The sequence below is a fragment of the Dermacentor albipictus genome, chromosome 10 (assembly GCF_038994185.2).
Source record: "Dermacentor albipictus isolate Rhodes 1998 colony chromosome 10, USDA_Dalb.pri_finalv2, whole genome shotgun sequence".
NCBI lineage: Eukaryota > Metazoa > Arthropoda > Arachnida > Ixodida > Ixodidae > Dermacentor > Dermacentor albipictus.
In genome coordinates, this window is record NC_091830.1 from 57,429,030 (window position 1) to 57,444,731 (window position 15,702).

General features: G+C 44.7%; 1 protein-coding gene across 5 annotated transcripts in view; it reads left to right on the plus strand.

Moving 5' to 3' along the window:
- Positions 1-15,702, plus strand: part of LOC139050375 (uncharacterized) — a 412,530-nt gene that overhangs the window by 348,446 nt on the left and 48,382 nt on the right. The window contains exon 1 of one of the 5 annotated variants that reach the window (XM_070526634.1): positions 14,863-14,960. The exons of 3 other annotated variants lie outside the window; for them this stretch is intronic. The gene's annotated coding sequence lies outside the window, so the exon portion shown is untranslated. Of the gene's footprint in view, positions 1-14,862; positions 14,961-15,702 lie in introns of those variants that run through there. One more of the 5 variants, XM_070526636.1, reaches the window with a different exon arrangement.

Genomic DNA, 15,702 nt, shown 5'->3' on the forward strand with positions numbered 1-15,702 from the left:
TAAAAAGAAGACTAAAACATCATCCAAGCAATGCAAACTAGGAGCTAACAAATCCATTGTGAAGCCAACTCTAGAATATACATCTGTTGTCTGGTCACCTCACCGCATATCTGATGTATCAAATCTTGAGGCTGTGCTGAAGAAAGCTCTTAGATTTATTTGTAATCGATACGATCGCGATTTCTCCCTTTCTCTTCATGCTGGCCTGCTATCGCTTGAGCCGTTGGCACATAGGGGCAAGTATTTGCACATCGGCGCAAGTTTCCAAAGATGTCGACGAGCTTCTCCTTAAAACGATCCCAGCTAGAGATCTCGTCCCCGTGTGTCCGGAACAAGACACGAGGTGTTCTGCCCAAGTAGAATAGGACATTGGCTAGCATAATGGTAGGGTCCCAGCGGTAGTTTCAGCTAAAACGCTCATACAGTTTGGGCCAGTCCTCAGCGTCGACATTATCTTGGCCAGGGAATATGCCAGCATTGCGGTGATTGGTAACGGTTGGGATTGGTCGGGGTCGCAGCAGGTGGAGACGAGGTGTCGTCACTCGGAGCCATGCCGGAAAGCAGGACGGTGCGGCCGCAGCGGAGCTCCGTGGCGAGGAGAGAGAACGGCACCCGCCACCAAAAATGCTACGTGAACAAAGGATCACGACTGGAGACAATTTACAAAGTATATTTACAAAAAGTAACTGCAGCGCTGGCCAGTTGAGCAAACAGCTCGAGAACCAGTGAGCGTTCGTCGTCTTCATCGGGGCGCCTCCATGCATCAGCCATAAGAAACACTCAATATAAATATATATATATATATATATATATATATATATATATATATATATATATATATATATATATATATATATATATATATATATATTCAGCGAGGAAAGTTAACATGGAGAGAAACCGTCGCATTACATAACCCCACATTTGAAACGTTTCCCTACAGCCTTCTCTCAAACTTGCTCATGCGCCAACTCAACTCAAAGAGCACCACTAAACATATCTTTTGAAAGGCCAAGTAAATTTCAACAACTTGCTGCCATCAATGTCGACAGGGTAGATCTTTCTTGTCACATTCGAATCTACGGCGGTTATTCGTAACCCTTTTGTCGTGTTCCAGAATTGTTTTATTCCTGACCAAACAGTGCTATTACGGAACAAGGACACTATGAATAAGTGTCATGAATACGCTTGTTAATAAAAGGACGTACTGTGTCGAATATGCTAACGGCCAATTGATATTCCCAGAGCTTGCACAGACTGGAGGGCACGGACGTGGGTCTTACCGGTCCCTCCCAGTACAGATAAGCTAAATCGTTGGATACCCAGGAACAGTACTTTATATAGTAGGTGCATCGTCATCACAGAGGCATCCCATTACTTTCCCGCAACAAACATGAGGACATTGGCTATCGTGGCCGTCTTCTTTTCCGGGTAGGAGGAATTAGGACTTCAGGAGGGATCGCGATTTATTATGAGTCCCTGAAAGCGGTGCGTCTACTCGTAGGTGATTGGGTGTCTTTTAATACTGACAACGGGCGATCTCATTGCTTTACGCATGAAAGCGATCAGAGAGCACTCCTCAGAAGAGACCTCCATACATTATGCTTTAATATAATCTGATGTTAGTGTGGCTGCTTTTTGGAGTCTGGCACGCAAATATATATATATATATATATATATATATATATATATATATATATATATATATATTTATATATATCGTCTGCATAGATCTATACACGGCCGCATTGCGAAAGTGCATGAACCTGGTCGAAGAGAACAATGTAATTAGAGTGGGGCGCAATACTCAACCTCATGGTACACTACGCGAAGTGTGTTTTGATGACACACTTCCTCACCAAGAATGATCGGTCCTTCAAGTGGCTGAAGCTCCATAAAAAAACAAGGCCACCGAGGCCGACATGCCCAAGGCGTCCAAGATGGCTCGATTAGTTGTGTTGTCATAAGCGCCTTTGACGTCCACGAACATCTCTGCTGACAGTCTCCTTAGGCCTCTTTCCGTGCTCAACAGATGAGACAAGATCTCTGACGTCATCGTTAGAAGAGCGTCAGCGTGGGAAGCTTGCCTTAGCAACAGGGTACATATCGTAATGTTCTAGATGCCTTTCTGCACGTGTCAGAATCATTCTCTCCATCACCTTTCCTAGACCACTGGCTAGAGCAATGGGACACTAAGACGCCACGTCAAGAGGTGATGTGCGTGGTTTGAGCAAAGGCACAAGGCGGCTGGAATTACATGCAGCAGTAACTGGTCCTTTACGCCATGAAGTGTTGTACGCGTCCATAAGAGTGCGTCGGGCTGTTTGACCGAAGTTGCAAAGAGCTGCGTATGTCACCCCGTCAGGCCCAGTCTAGGAGGAACGTCTGCACGCTCCAAAAGCCTCTTGTAACTCCTCGATAGAAAACAGATTGCCCATGCGAGAATCCCGCAAGATTCGAACGTCATGAGGATCATGTGCGGGGAACGAGGACGGTAGACCAGCAACCGTCGAACACACGACCTCCGATACGACGATCTGTCGGCGACCTTCGCAGAGAGCCACGCATTTGAAGGATAGCGCTGTTGCGGGGGTGTTCGAAGGCCGCACTCCGTTCTCCATATATGTAAGAAGGGTTTTGTGGATCAAGGGAATCACAGAATGGCTTCCACCTTTGAGATTGTTGATCTGACGCTGTATCTTCTTCTGTAAGCGTCTCCCCTTCCTTAAGGCGTACATGGACTTGGTGTCATCGTTCCACACGATGGCGATTTTCTCGGAGCCGCTCCAATGCTGCTTCGAATTAGGAAAATTTAGGAATATGCCTAAAAACGCTGGTCAATTTTGAGTAGCGTCCTTAATTTGCTGTTGAATATTTACGTGTAGACAGTGCTGAGACTTTTAACAATTATCCCCTATGAGCAAAGTGCATTTCGGCCAGTCGATGCGTTGAAGAACTGTTGAAGTGTGTGACTTGCCTGTGCCTTCTATTTTATTAAATGTTGGAACGTTGTCACTACCATACGTTTCTTTGTCCGGAAACTATTTCCCACTTTTCCCACTCGCACTGAGGTAATCACTGGGACTGTCAAATGGGACTGCCATTATTTAGGCAGTATAGTTCATGGTCAGACGGAAAGGGTAGTACACGTCTTCCTCGAGAGTCCATACTAAAGTAAATCGGCTCGAAGATGAAATGTACGCACATATGAGTGGAAGGGAAATGTTCGTTCAGTTTACGGTTAACCATACATACTGATTGTAGTTATCAGGTGCCAGTGGGTGTAAAACATAAGGGGAAATCGCACCTCACACCAATGAAGACTACGGTGCGGTCATTACAGCTGGCAGACATGAAAACTTCATACCAATGACGATGACTAAAAATTTCTTCTGAAAAATAAAGAGACGAAAGTCGGAAATACGCGAATTAAGGCCTCGACAATTGCACCGGTATATACTCTTCATTGATATTCTTTAAGGAACGACTGCAGAGGAGCAGCAGCGGTACTTCTCAATACTTGACAGTAACGGATTCATGGCATCCAGTATTTGAAACACATATCGATCCGGCGGAGATTGCATGCTAGTCACTATTACTCGGAATGTGTTGTTAAGGGGCTTATCAGGGTGACAATTTGTTTGTCATCGCATTCGTTATTGTCTGAAGGTGACGCATTATTCGGGTATTGTACAAATGTAGCCGCTGCGCTGGCTGGTCTACCCATGGCCACGGTGGGCACTGTTCCCATGAGGCAATAATATTGGAGACTTTCTGCTTGTCGGCCACTGTTACACATAATGAACATCAAGAGAAGCGTTGCAGGGTTTTTAAAACAGAGATCTATCAATAGCATAGAGCTCTTTCAAATGAATAGACGTAAGAAACAGCCAAAGGGCTCAACATTTTGCCTGCTCAGCCCAGGCCGGTCGTAGCAGGCCATTTAGCATACAAATGAAGACAAAATTTTAAATGCAATCCCTATATTGTCATTTACATTTATAGTAACATGTACTTTCGTTTCGCATTTACATACGTAGCAGATAATTCAAGACAGCTTGAATGATTCTCTCTTGTCTGTTGTACCAGACGCTGGCATAGAAGCATCAGTCACGTCCGTTACGTGATATGAAGTGTAAGTGCTTAGATAAAACAAAATCTTGTCCTGTTGTAACTGTACATCGGTGTATATAAAACAATAAATAGTTCAGGTATTGTCATGTCCAAGGGAGCAAAGAGGAAGGCAATTGCACAGTGACAAAGCTTCTTGTGCTGTGAACTCTTTTGTTTTATCTTTTTTTTGCAAGCGCTTTAGTCCTGATGTATGAATAACTTCAGAGACCGCAAGTGGAATCGAGTGGAGATCGCAATACAGCAAGATAAAAATGAAGTTATCTTAAATGAGACAGATAAATAATAGGTCTTGAATACGAAATGGGTAAGTGTTGTTGTAAGCGGAGGCTTCACAAGCCTGAAGCAGCATAAAAACAACAGGCAAATGCCTTTGTGCAAATTCTGTAGGAACACGTGTCGCCATTGCTTTTGAATTGTCTTGCAAGTTTGTAGATTGTCAATCAAAAAGCAATGGTTGCACTGCATTTTAGAATGGCACTGAGGCATCTGGAAACAAAAGTGATGTCCAGGCTGCTGCTGTATGTCAATCACAGCAGAAAAGTGGGACTGCCATCAATTAGGCAGCATAGTTCATGGTCGAACACAAAGGATAGTACACGTCTTCGTCGGCAATCCGCACTTAAGCTTCCCCACAGCGTATGCTGTGCACTGAAATCGGAGGCAATAATTCTTGGTTAAAGTGAGGCTGATAAAATTGCACTTAGTCTTGCGTTGTTAGATCGGCTCGACGGTAGAATGTAGGCACCTGGTAGCGTGAGTGCAATGTTCTTGCATTTAATGGTCAAGCATGCGTACTGATTGTCGTCGTCTAATGCCACTGTGTGTAAAATATAAGTGAAGTTGCATCTGACGTAAACCAAGACTTTTCTGTGGTCGCTAAGGGTGGTAGATATGAAAGCTCCATATGCTGATAGGCGGATGGCGCTCTCATCATCACAAATGACGATGATTTGTTCTTATAAAGAAATGGGCGAAAGTCCGAAATATGGTATTGAAGGCTTCGAGTATTTCACGAGAATACAGACGCTTCCTTGACTGGAATTTTACGAGTGCAAAGGAGCAGCCATGGCGCTTCCCAAGACTGGACAGTACCGGTTTCAGAGCGTCCAGTATTTCAAGTGCACATTGGCAGTTATTAGGGCTAAAAGTGTGTTCATAAGGACCTTTATCATGGCGACAATTTGACCTCGACTTCGCTGTTGTCTGAAGGTGAAGCATGATTCTGCGAGCATGCTACATGTTGCTCCTCCGCTGGTTGGTCTAGCCACGGCAACGGTGACCCCTCCTGACATGATGCAATGATATTAGAGACTTTCTGCTTGTCGGCTACCGTTAGGCATAATGAACGCCAAGAGGAGTGTTAGAGCATTCTCGTTTTAAGCAGAGATCCAAATATAACATACAGCTGTTTCAAATGAACACACCAAAGAAACATCCAAAGTGCATATTACGCTTCACGTACTTAGCCCAAGCCTGGCATAACAGGCAATTTAGGATGAAAATGGGGTCAAAATTTAAAATGCAATCCCTCTGCCGTGTACCACCTTTTTAGTAACATGTATTTTTGTTTTGCGTTTACGTACGTAGCAGATAATTCAAGACAGCTTAAGTGATTCTCTCGGTGCACATTTGACAATAAGTAGTTCACGCCATGTCACCTCCAAGGGAGCAAAGAGGAATACAATTTCATAGTGACAAAGGTTCCCGCGCTATGAATCCGTTTTTTTTTATTTGACAAGCGGTTAAGTCGTTATGTATGATTTGCGTCAGAGATCGCAAGTAAACTCGACTGGAGAGTGCAATAGCAGGATAAATACAGAGTTAACCTAAATGAGACTGATAACTAACAGGTCTCTATTACGAAATAGGCAAGCGTCGTCGCAAGCGGTGGCTTCACAAGCCTACAACAGCAGAAAAACAACAGGCAGGTGTCGATGTCCTCTTGCAAATTATGCAGGAAGAACACGTGTCGCCATGGCTTTTGAATTTTTTTCCAAGTTTGTAGATTGTGCCTCAACAGGTAATGGCTGCACTGCATTCTGAAATGAGCAAAGGCTGAGCCTTCGAGTTGTTTGACACGTTTGCGGCACATAAGCGCCTCACGTAGGCAAAAAATAATAGAAATGAATTTAACCCTAGTTTGCTAAAAACCTTCTATCGAACACTCACCCAAAATATATTTTCTCTTTTTCTTCAGTGACCTTTAAACAGAAAACATTTCTACATTCACCGGCTAGAGCAATCATGTTTTCTGAACTGTTTTTGCCAGAAACTGGAATTACGGTAGGCAGCGGAGATTGTTACTAGCATTTCACCGCCTTGCCATAGCTATTTACACTTTTCATAAGAAGCCACTGTACGTGTAGGAGGGATGTGCTGTAATCAGTGCGACATCGTAATGCGATTGACACGCGAAAAAATAACCTGTTCCTTTTTACAACGCAAATATTTGTTTCTACTATGAATCTAAAAGTGTCAGTGTTTTCGTGCAGAGAAAATACCCTCGCATCAGTTTTGCACTAAACTGTGATGAGTTGTGTCTCTCAGGCTCTTGGGAATACGATTCGATGAAATGCAACAGATGACCAAACTGTAATAGAAATAAAGTTTTTCTCAAAGTGATTCAAGCGTTTTTTCACCGACACATGAGAATAAATTGGCTGAGACTGCATACAGACCTGTTATCTACACGAAAAATGAGGCACGTATTGTTCCTGAACCTACGAATTTGTATGCGCTCATATTGCTCGTGCAGTGCTTGACATGATAATTTCTGACCACATGTTTTCACCCTCTGTCAAAAGTAGAAGAAATGGATAATATACAAGAAACATGATATCACGGGGAAAAAAAGAATGCAGATTTTGCAGAGATGTAACAATCTTTATGGTATTTTTGCTTTCATGTTTTGTTTTATATTTTGTTCGCGTTGCACTGAAATTGCTCGCAGGTGAACTTCGGCAGGGAAAACATACCACCGTAACCAGAAAATCATCTATGCATTCAATTTTGTGGTGCTTGTGACCGACCCATGTCAATTGTCTATGCCTGCATCTGCATATATGCCCTAATTAAAGCAAAAGGCTCAGCTTGTGCGCATCAATACTTACATGCCTTCAAGTGCCTTCTAGGACAGGTTATCGTTTAAAAAACGTGTGTGCAGCCTTATATGCTTTGAAACTGCTGGAATAAACTACGGAAATACCAATCTCATAAGTAGGAATGTAAGGGCCAAGGAAAAAAGACCGGAAGGATTGCGGGGAAGCGTGTTATATTTTGTGGTTGTTGTTTTTCATGACGCAAGGAGTGAAAAAAGACAAATAAAGTTTCACATGCAGTAATACATGTCACTCTTGCTTTGCGGCACAATATATGTTTTCAGTTTCGCTTTGAAAAAGTAGCGAATATATCATACCTTGTGGAATGAAGCATGCGCTCCTAGCTTGTATCTAGGAGTGGCATCTGAGAACTTGCGAAGCACGTGGAACCATAAGCCTGGTGGCAAGGTTTTGGCACTAATCAACCACTTACACCTACTGTTTCTAAGCCGCTGCAGGTGTCGTCGACGTCTGCCATTTGTCAATGAAAGTGGTCTGCGTTTGGACGTGTCCATAAGAAGCGTCACAACAGACTGAAAATAAATGTCTTTGAAAACTCGTCTGCATAACACAAGATTTGAATGTAGAAACTGCCGCGTTCGATTCTTATGCGAGTGTGTGCAGTGAAAGTGACTGGGACTATTAATGGCATTTTTCTTAGTTATCAGATTATCACTCCTCCGTAGAAGTGAACAATACGTTCATTCTATTGTCTTAGCGTGTATTGTCTTAGCGTGTATTTAGGGTTAAGTATTTGTGATTATGGGAAAAATAAACTAGACTCTTTGACAGGAGATTTATATTTCTCAAGTTTTCCCAAATTTCCTAAAAAACTGAAAATTGACGGTTTTCTTGCCCGCTCAAGAATTCTACATTTCTTGAATCCCTATTCGTAACAAAGATATATAATTGAAGTACTTGGCTGAACAGTAAACACTTACTGTTTTTAAGAGATGGGTTTCTCTGCATGCGTCCTTTCAGTAACGTCGTCATCACCATTTAGTGCTCGTCGCTATCATATCGTGATTGTCGTGCCTACTCTCAACTGAAGTGCTTTTAACGCGATAGCTTAAGGAGCTTGTGTCGCAGAAAAGCCGGTGTCGTCGGCGTCGGTGTCGGTGTCGGCGTCGGCGTTTTGCGGCGTTGACGGTGAGCGATAAATCACGGCAGGCACTCCATAAATAAAAAGCAACTTCCAAGATGGGCTGGGTGGGAATCGAACCAGGGTCTCCGGAGTGTGAGACGGAGACGCTACCACTCAGCCACGATTTCGATGCTTCCAAAAGGTACAAACGCGCCTCTAGTGAATGCGGTGTTGCCTTCGAAACGAGCCGTGGAAAGTTATACTGTGGTGTATATCGGTAATTATGAACATGTAACTTACAGAAGTCGCAATTACACGAGTAGCGAAGCGCGTTTCGCTGCATTTCTTCTGCGCTTTCCGCACACGGAGAGCCATCTTGCGGCAAACACAGAAGACCCCCTCCTCTCCATGTACGGCGCTGCCCCGACAGATGGCGCGCCACGCGCGCATTGGAGCTGTCGCGGCTCGGACTCTCTCCCCTGACAACGCTGCGCCTTGCTCCCTCTGTAGAATCAAGCGTCCTTCCTTTCTTTAGATCACTATCCCTCTATCTCTCTGCCCGTGCCGATCACGGCGTTTGGCTGGCGTGCATCATTTCCCCCTCCGAGATACCGAGTTCTTTGGTTCGCTCCGCTTGCTCAGGCGCACGTTTCGTTGCTGCGCCGAACGCCGCGTTGCTCGACCATATGGCTCGACGCTCACCGCGTCTGATGCGGGGCGCCTCGTAAGTGATGGCTGCCCTGTAGCCCATTGTCTTACACCCATTGGTGGGTCGACGGGAACGCTATCGCGTTCCACTCTTGAAGGCGATGCTTAAGCGTCCTCCAATTTTTTAACTACTGCTTAGTTGCTAAAGTCTACTGATCATTTCAATTCAAAGCGATAGCTCCTTCTCTACTTTGCGCACATTGGGTGTTAAGAACGATGGTGTTGCAGCGCGATAAACTCTAGGGGCAGAAATCAGATAGGGTAAAATGAGTAAGAATGAAGAGAGAGGAAGGACGTAGGAGGAAGCGATTGTGAGAGGAGAGGAGACAGAGGTCTGCCTCATTGGTTGGCGCAGGCAACCTTTTTTGGCGTGACGTCACCGAAATCACGTGATGCTTGCGCCACATCGGCGTGCAAGTGTTGTGAGTCATCAGATACCAAGCACGTGGTAGTGGACTATCTGATTTCACTGTAATATCACCATTATCCAGTTATCCGTGGGTGCAGGATATATCTACAGCATCAATATTTCTTTAGTCGCCAATTCCATAACGACATAGTCCTATCTAATCAAGCTGCGAAACTAAGGTCTTCCGTGAATCACGGGACGGTATTTAGATGGCAGGGTCATACAAGAAAGCTATCGGTTACTGCTATAATCATGCACAATGTTTATTTAATTCTATTTTTTCGGCCCTGTTCCCGCGGTATATTATTGTGCATTAACTAGGACAGTTTGTGTCACAATTCTTTGCTGTGAAACCCCCCCCCACCCCATTCCGTTTAGTTCTGAGCAGACTTTTGTAAGGATAAACGACTGACGCTTTTAATCGGAAGCTAGCGATAGTTTCAAAATTCCTATGAAGTCCAAGCTTCGTTGAATAGCGGCCCTGTGGGAAATATTGAGAGTGGTTCGTAGCTTGGTTGAAAACTTTATTCAGGTTCTGCAAGGCGCGCACGCTCCCACGGCGGGACCATCGCGCCAAGTTTGCCGCCACCCGCCGTGGTTGCTCAGTGGCTATGGTGTTGGGCTGCTGAGCACGAGGTCGCGGGATCGAATCCCGGCCACGACGGCCGCATTTCGATGGGGGCGAAATGCGAAAACACCCGTGCACTTAGATTTAGGTGCTCGTTAAAGAACCCCAGGTGGTCAAAATTTCTGGAGTCCCCCACTACGGCGTGCCTCATAATCAGAAAGTGGTTTTGGCACGTAAAACCCAATAATTTATTTTTTTAAGCTTGCCGCCTGCTCCGCTGCTCACACTGAACGCGGCCAACGCATCCTTTCGAAGGAAAGTGGAGGGGGATCAGAATTGGTTGGATACGAGCAGTCTGCTGATGCCGCCACAAATATCTAAATGAGAAAAAGCCAGCGGGGACCATTTGTGACGAACGAAGTCAGCAGGTGGCGTAAAAAGTGTGCCTTCATCAGCGACCATGTTGCAGGACCCCGTGGAAAGGGCAGAAGAGTGCGATAGTGCTGCGACGTCTTCTGGAGGAAATGCGATTATCTCCAGCTCCAAAAGCGTCAAGAAACGGGGTGTCGCAAGATGTTTCAAGTTCTACTTCAGCACGAGAACATTTGATGACGGCCTTATAAGCGGAAAGAAAGTCCCAGCCCAATATTACGCCGTGGGACTAAGAATTCCGCACCAATAATTTCGATGAAGTCGAGGAGGCGAATAATCAGAACGCAAGCATTACATGCAGCCACCAACGTGATGCGGTCAGTGCTGGCAGTGCTAAGTGACACGTTTGGCACTGGCCTTATAACCTTGCTGAGCAAACGGCTAAGTTTGACACTAAGGACTGAAGAAACGGCCGCACTAGTGTCAGGGAGGGCGAGTGCTGCGACGTCGTCTACATATGCATCAATCACACCAGTCGCTGAAGCGAGAGGCTTTGGTCTTTTTGTGGGTGACGCAGCTATCGCCTCTGGAATTGTTCCGGCGTAGACGGATGATGACGCATCGGCAATAGCGAGCCGCGTCGAGGTGATGGCGAACCGTAGTCAACAAGAGGGCGGTGACAAGAAGGCGGTAAACATATAGCCGGCGTTCCGAGAAGCGGAGGACGACGGGTACAGTGAAACATATTGGTTGGAGTGGAAGCTACAGCGGTAGGATGTTCTGCGGTGACAGCAAAATCGTGCATTGTGGCCAGGTCAATCCCATGCAAGACATATTGTCCGATTGTCAGGAATGCTTCATTGTCCAAAGCTATGTGGGTACCTCTGCTGAACGAAGTGAGTGCCGTAGATGGAGGCAGTGGCACGGCTGACGTGAATGCTGCCAGCGGCTAGGGTGGAAGCCGTGCGATAGCCTCAGCATAGCTGAGAGGTACGCCCCCTCGGTATTGCCAATGGGAGGCGACACTGATGGAGTCTCGTTGCCAGAACGCAGAGCTGGGAAACCTGGCAAAGTTTGGCGAGCAAAAGGAAGGCCGATTGTGCGGCTGAGAACAATCTACTGTGTTGTCTTAAAGGCGTCACTTTGAGTTGCCGATGCCGTGATTAGAACATCCTTAAAACCGAAGCTCCCTTTGTCAGCAGGGGGAACGGGAAGTGGAAAGGAGAAGTGGTTGATGGTGTGGTGCGGAGCCATATACGATAATGCGAAGGAAGGCCGCTAGTTCCCGTGCTTAATCATTCGTGGTTTTTTTTTTTTTGGCACCCGTCGGATAAACTATGCACACGGAGTTGCGTTGCCGTTGTCACCGCAACTCTGCCGATATATTTCTTAGGCAGGTTAAATAAACTCGCTCAGACTCACTCGTAAAATGTATTTTTGCTAAAGGAATTTTCGCCAAATTCATAATCACCAAAGTTATGCTCGACTATATTCACTCAGACTCAGACTCACGGGTCGTCCTGAGTCTGAGTGAGCATGCGTGAGTCGACTCAGCATTAGGTTGCCGACCTTTACTCGAAGCAGCACGTATTTGCAAGTGGAAGGCGGTCTCTGATAACTGCTAAGCAGTATTTATGTGATTCGTTTCATCGACCATCCCCCTGGCTACTTAGTTGTCAGCCAAGCTCGCGTTTCGATTAACTCGTAGCCATTCCTGGAGTTCTCCGTTAGCGTATTCGAACAAAATGGTGCGGTTCTTCAGCAGTCCCGGTGTTATTTGCTTGTATCAACGCATTCATCATTTCTGTGCCTAATAGAGAAAAGAAAGTAAAATGCTATGAAGGCGCATGCTCAGCAAGAAATACATGTAAACAGCAGTGTGGTCACATATTCTAACGGTTCTTTTCAGTTCAGTTCAGTTTATTTCCTTAAAGGCCCCCATCGGGAGGTGCTACATAAAGGGTGGGATTGTATTTCGAATGAAAAAACAAACAGCGAAAGTTATTTAAGACTGAATATGACCAGTTGCGCGTTCTTGAAAAGTAGGTGATGTAACGATGGAGACGATGTCACAGGGTAGGCCATTCCAGTCTGTAGCTGCTCTAAACAATAATGAAGCAGAAAACGTAGTAGTGTCCGATGGCGGACGGTCAACTTGAAATGGATGACTTGTGCTGTAGTACATGCGCGCTGCGGCTTTATTATACGGTGTTTGATTGAGTGAAGAATAAAAAAAACTCGTGAAAAAGGACGAGGCCAGCAATGAAGCTATGCTAGGAGAGGGACGGCAGTCCGGATTGTGCTTTCAAAGATGAAATACTGATGTCGTATGGCTATGAGCAATGAATGAATACTTAATATTGTTGCATTGGCTGGCTCGATGCGGCTTCTCTGTGTACTTACACCCTATACTAAGAAACCGAATAGGTTGATGCTACAGCTTGCGGCAAATGAAGATTGTATACCTTCTGTCGGATATGCCATTGCGGACATCTCGTGTGCCTCGTATGCCAGAAAATAACTTAGCTCAAATATGGTGACCAGCATGTACTTGGAAAGCTTAAATGATGAAAATATATGGAGCCGTAAAACGCTAACTAGGCAGAAGAGACAAAAAAACGCTTCACTTAAAGGTGAAGCAATAAACAACGAGCTGAGTGAACTTCGGCATTTTTAAAGGTAGTTGGTAATCCTGCTGTGCAGCCACACATATTTTTTTTTCGGCAAGGGCAGATTATCAGTAAATTATGACTGCTATGAAAAAGGTTGTTCGTCATATCGCAAATGCGCCATTCGACGCACATACATGTGAATATTTTGCAAGTTCATTATCACTTGTGTAGCAAGTTTAAATGAAGGTAACCTTGCTCGAAAATGCCAGAGGCACTTTAAGTATAACAGTTAAGCGTTCTTGGGGTTGTGCAACATAACAGAACCAATAGACACATCCTATAGCATTAGGGAAAGAAACAGATGGCTGCTACCGCTCTCCCGTACAAATTATGAATCAAATCGTTTATCCAATCGCGTCCCATTCCTATTAAATAAACTTCATTAAAACAGTGTCGTGATAACTCACTTTACTAGGAAAACAATACGAGACTTCCTAATTCAAACTCAGTAATTATTTTTAAAACGTTCCCTTCGCTAGGGGAAAACGCTACTTTCCTCCTTTAATTAAGTATTTTTATGCTTTGATTATACTTCAGCAGCTGGAGTTTTACGCGCCAGAACCATGATCTCGTTATGAGGCACGCAGTGGTGGCGGCCTGAGGATTGATATTGACCAACTGGGGTTCTTTTTTGTGTCTCTAGTGCACAGCACACGATAAATAAAAGAAACAAAGTATTACCAGCCTCATTGTCATCCGTGCTGAGAAGCAATGCGACGAAATTATGCGGCGCCTTACATCCTCTTTCCAACAAATTCATCGCTTTCAAGCACTGTGTGCGTTGAACGCCATACTGCCTATGATTGTCGTCTTGATAAACTACGTCACCGCCTAACTCTCGACTAGAAATTTATATCATGAACTCATTGCTAGACTCACAGCACTAATCACTAGCATCAAGTTCAAAATCGTGTGTCTAACCCACGTATTACACAATCATTTTTACCACATATATTGAAGGATCAGATGGAATGCATCGAAACTGACACATATCCGCCAGGGTTGCTTCGTGATGTGGCGTAGCGCTGCGACACTGGAGGTTGCGGGCTCGATCCCAGCCACGGCGGCTGCGTTTAAATGGGGGTGACATGGAAACAGGCACACGTAATTACATTTACACTCAAGAGAACGAGGCCTATGTGTTCTATGATAATACATGTCTCATAATCAGACAGTGCTTCTTGCGCGTAAACATCGGAAGTTTATTTGCTTAACATACTTCTAATATTTTAGCGATCACACTAATGAACAGTTTCGAAAACCATTAGCACATCTTCCAAAATACTTCTCATTTGCGCGAAGAGGCGTTCAAACGCTTGGGGATAATTACATTGTGTTGTGTCACGATGATCTATTTAACAAAGCATCAGCAGGTATTACATTGTTATTAACTCAGCTGTGTAGTCTAACAATTTCTATACGCCAACGGCTTTTTTTTTTCTGTAAACTACTCACATCAATAATGCCGAAGGACCCTTAACGTAAGAATAAGAAACATGAAAAGTAAGTAAACCATGTATTACTCGCGTTTCTATGGAACTCTATGAAATATCAAAAGGCCGATAGTCCTTTGCTAGATTGATACAGGATTCGTATATATTTGTGATGCGCCGGCTTAACCGGCCATGTTTTTTTTTTGACGGATAGAACTATGCCCGGCTATACGCGACATGCCGAGATAAAATATTCATAAGGAACATATCACAGGTAAAAGAACACATTCCCATCTGGCTACACATTCAACAGCTGCGTCCCATATACCCGTACGCAGTTAAAAACAGGATGCGTTAAAGCTTCAGTGCAGGCTCATTAAGCTACGGACATTCTCTTACTGTGACACGTGCCCCATAGAGACACTGAGGACTTTCTGCACGGAGCCGCCATCAGCTAGCACTGAGGAAGCAGCGGGGTTCGGGTAAGTATAATCGACTATAGTTCTTTAACCTAGGTGGTTTTACCGTGTCTTTAAATCCGCTTGTGTGTTTCCCCATTTCATTTCTTCCCCGGACATTATTTGTTGCTACACCACGCACCCGAGCATTACCAAGCCAGAGCCACCCACGCATCTCCGTGCAAGACTTAACCATGACGGTGCAAAAATTATACTCGCTGTCGAGCCAATGCCGAGTGCTTGCACCTTTAAGCCTTTAGGCAACATAACTCATTGGTCTCCGCTTCACGTTGCCGGCATCTCCTTTGGCAACCCCAATAAAGGACAGCCGCCTTTTCATGTCCACCTCTTTTCTTCACTACTTTATTTTAGCAGTGTATTTCCTATGGCATTCCTGTCTCCTGCTCCTTTCCTCTCAATTTTGAATATCTAAGTGGCTAGGGTTAACCTTGGGTAGGGTTAACCTTGGGTAGCCGAGCTGGTTTACACCTTGAGTTTAAGAGACCTGGACAATAATACTGCTGCAATGTGGGCATAGAACACCAAAATGTTCAAACACCTTCCGGGACAATGCACAGAGCACCAAATACGCTCATTTTTTATTGCAACCAATATCTAATATATTATCTGGCCACCTGAACAAATGCCGATCTATTCTTTACTGTTGAAATAAAGTGCTAAAAACATCTCAAGTGGCAGCTCACCCAGCCAATGTCATGTTTCTATAAAGATATTCTTAATCTTGCCTGAAGAACGTCAGCTTCAC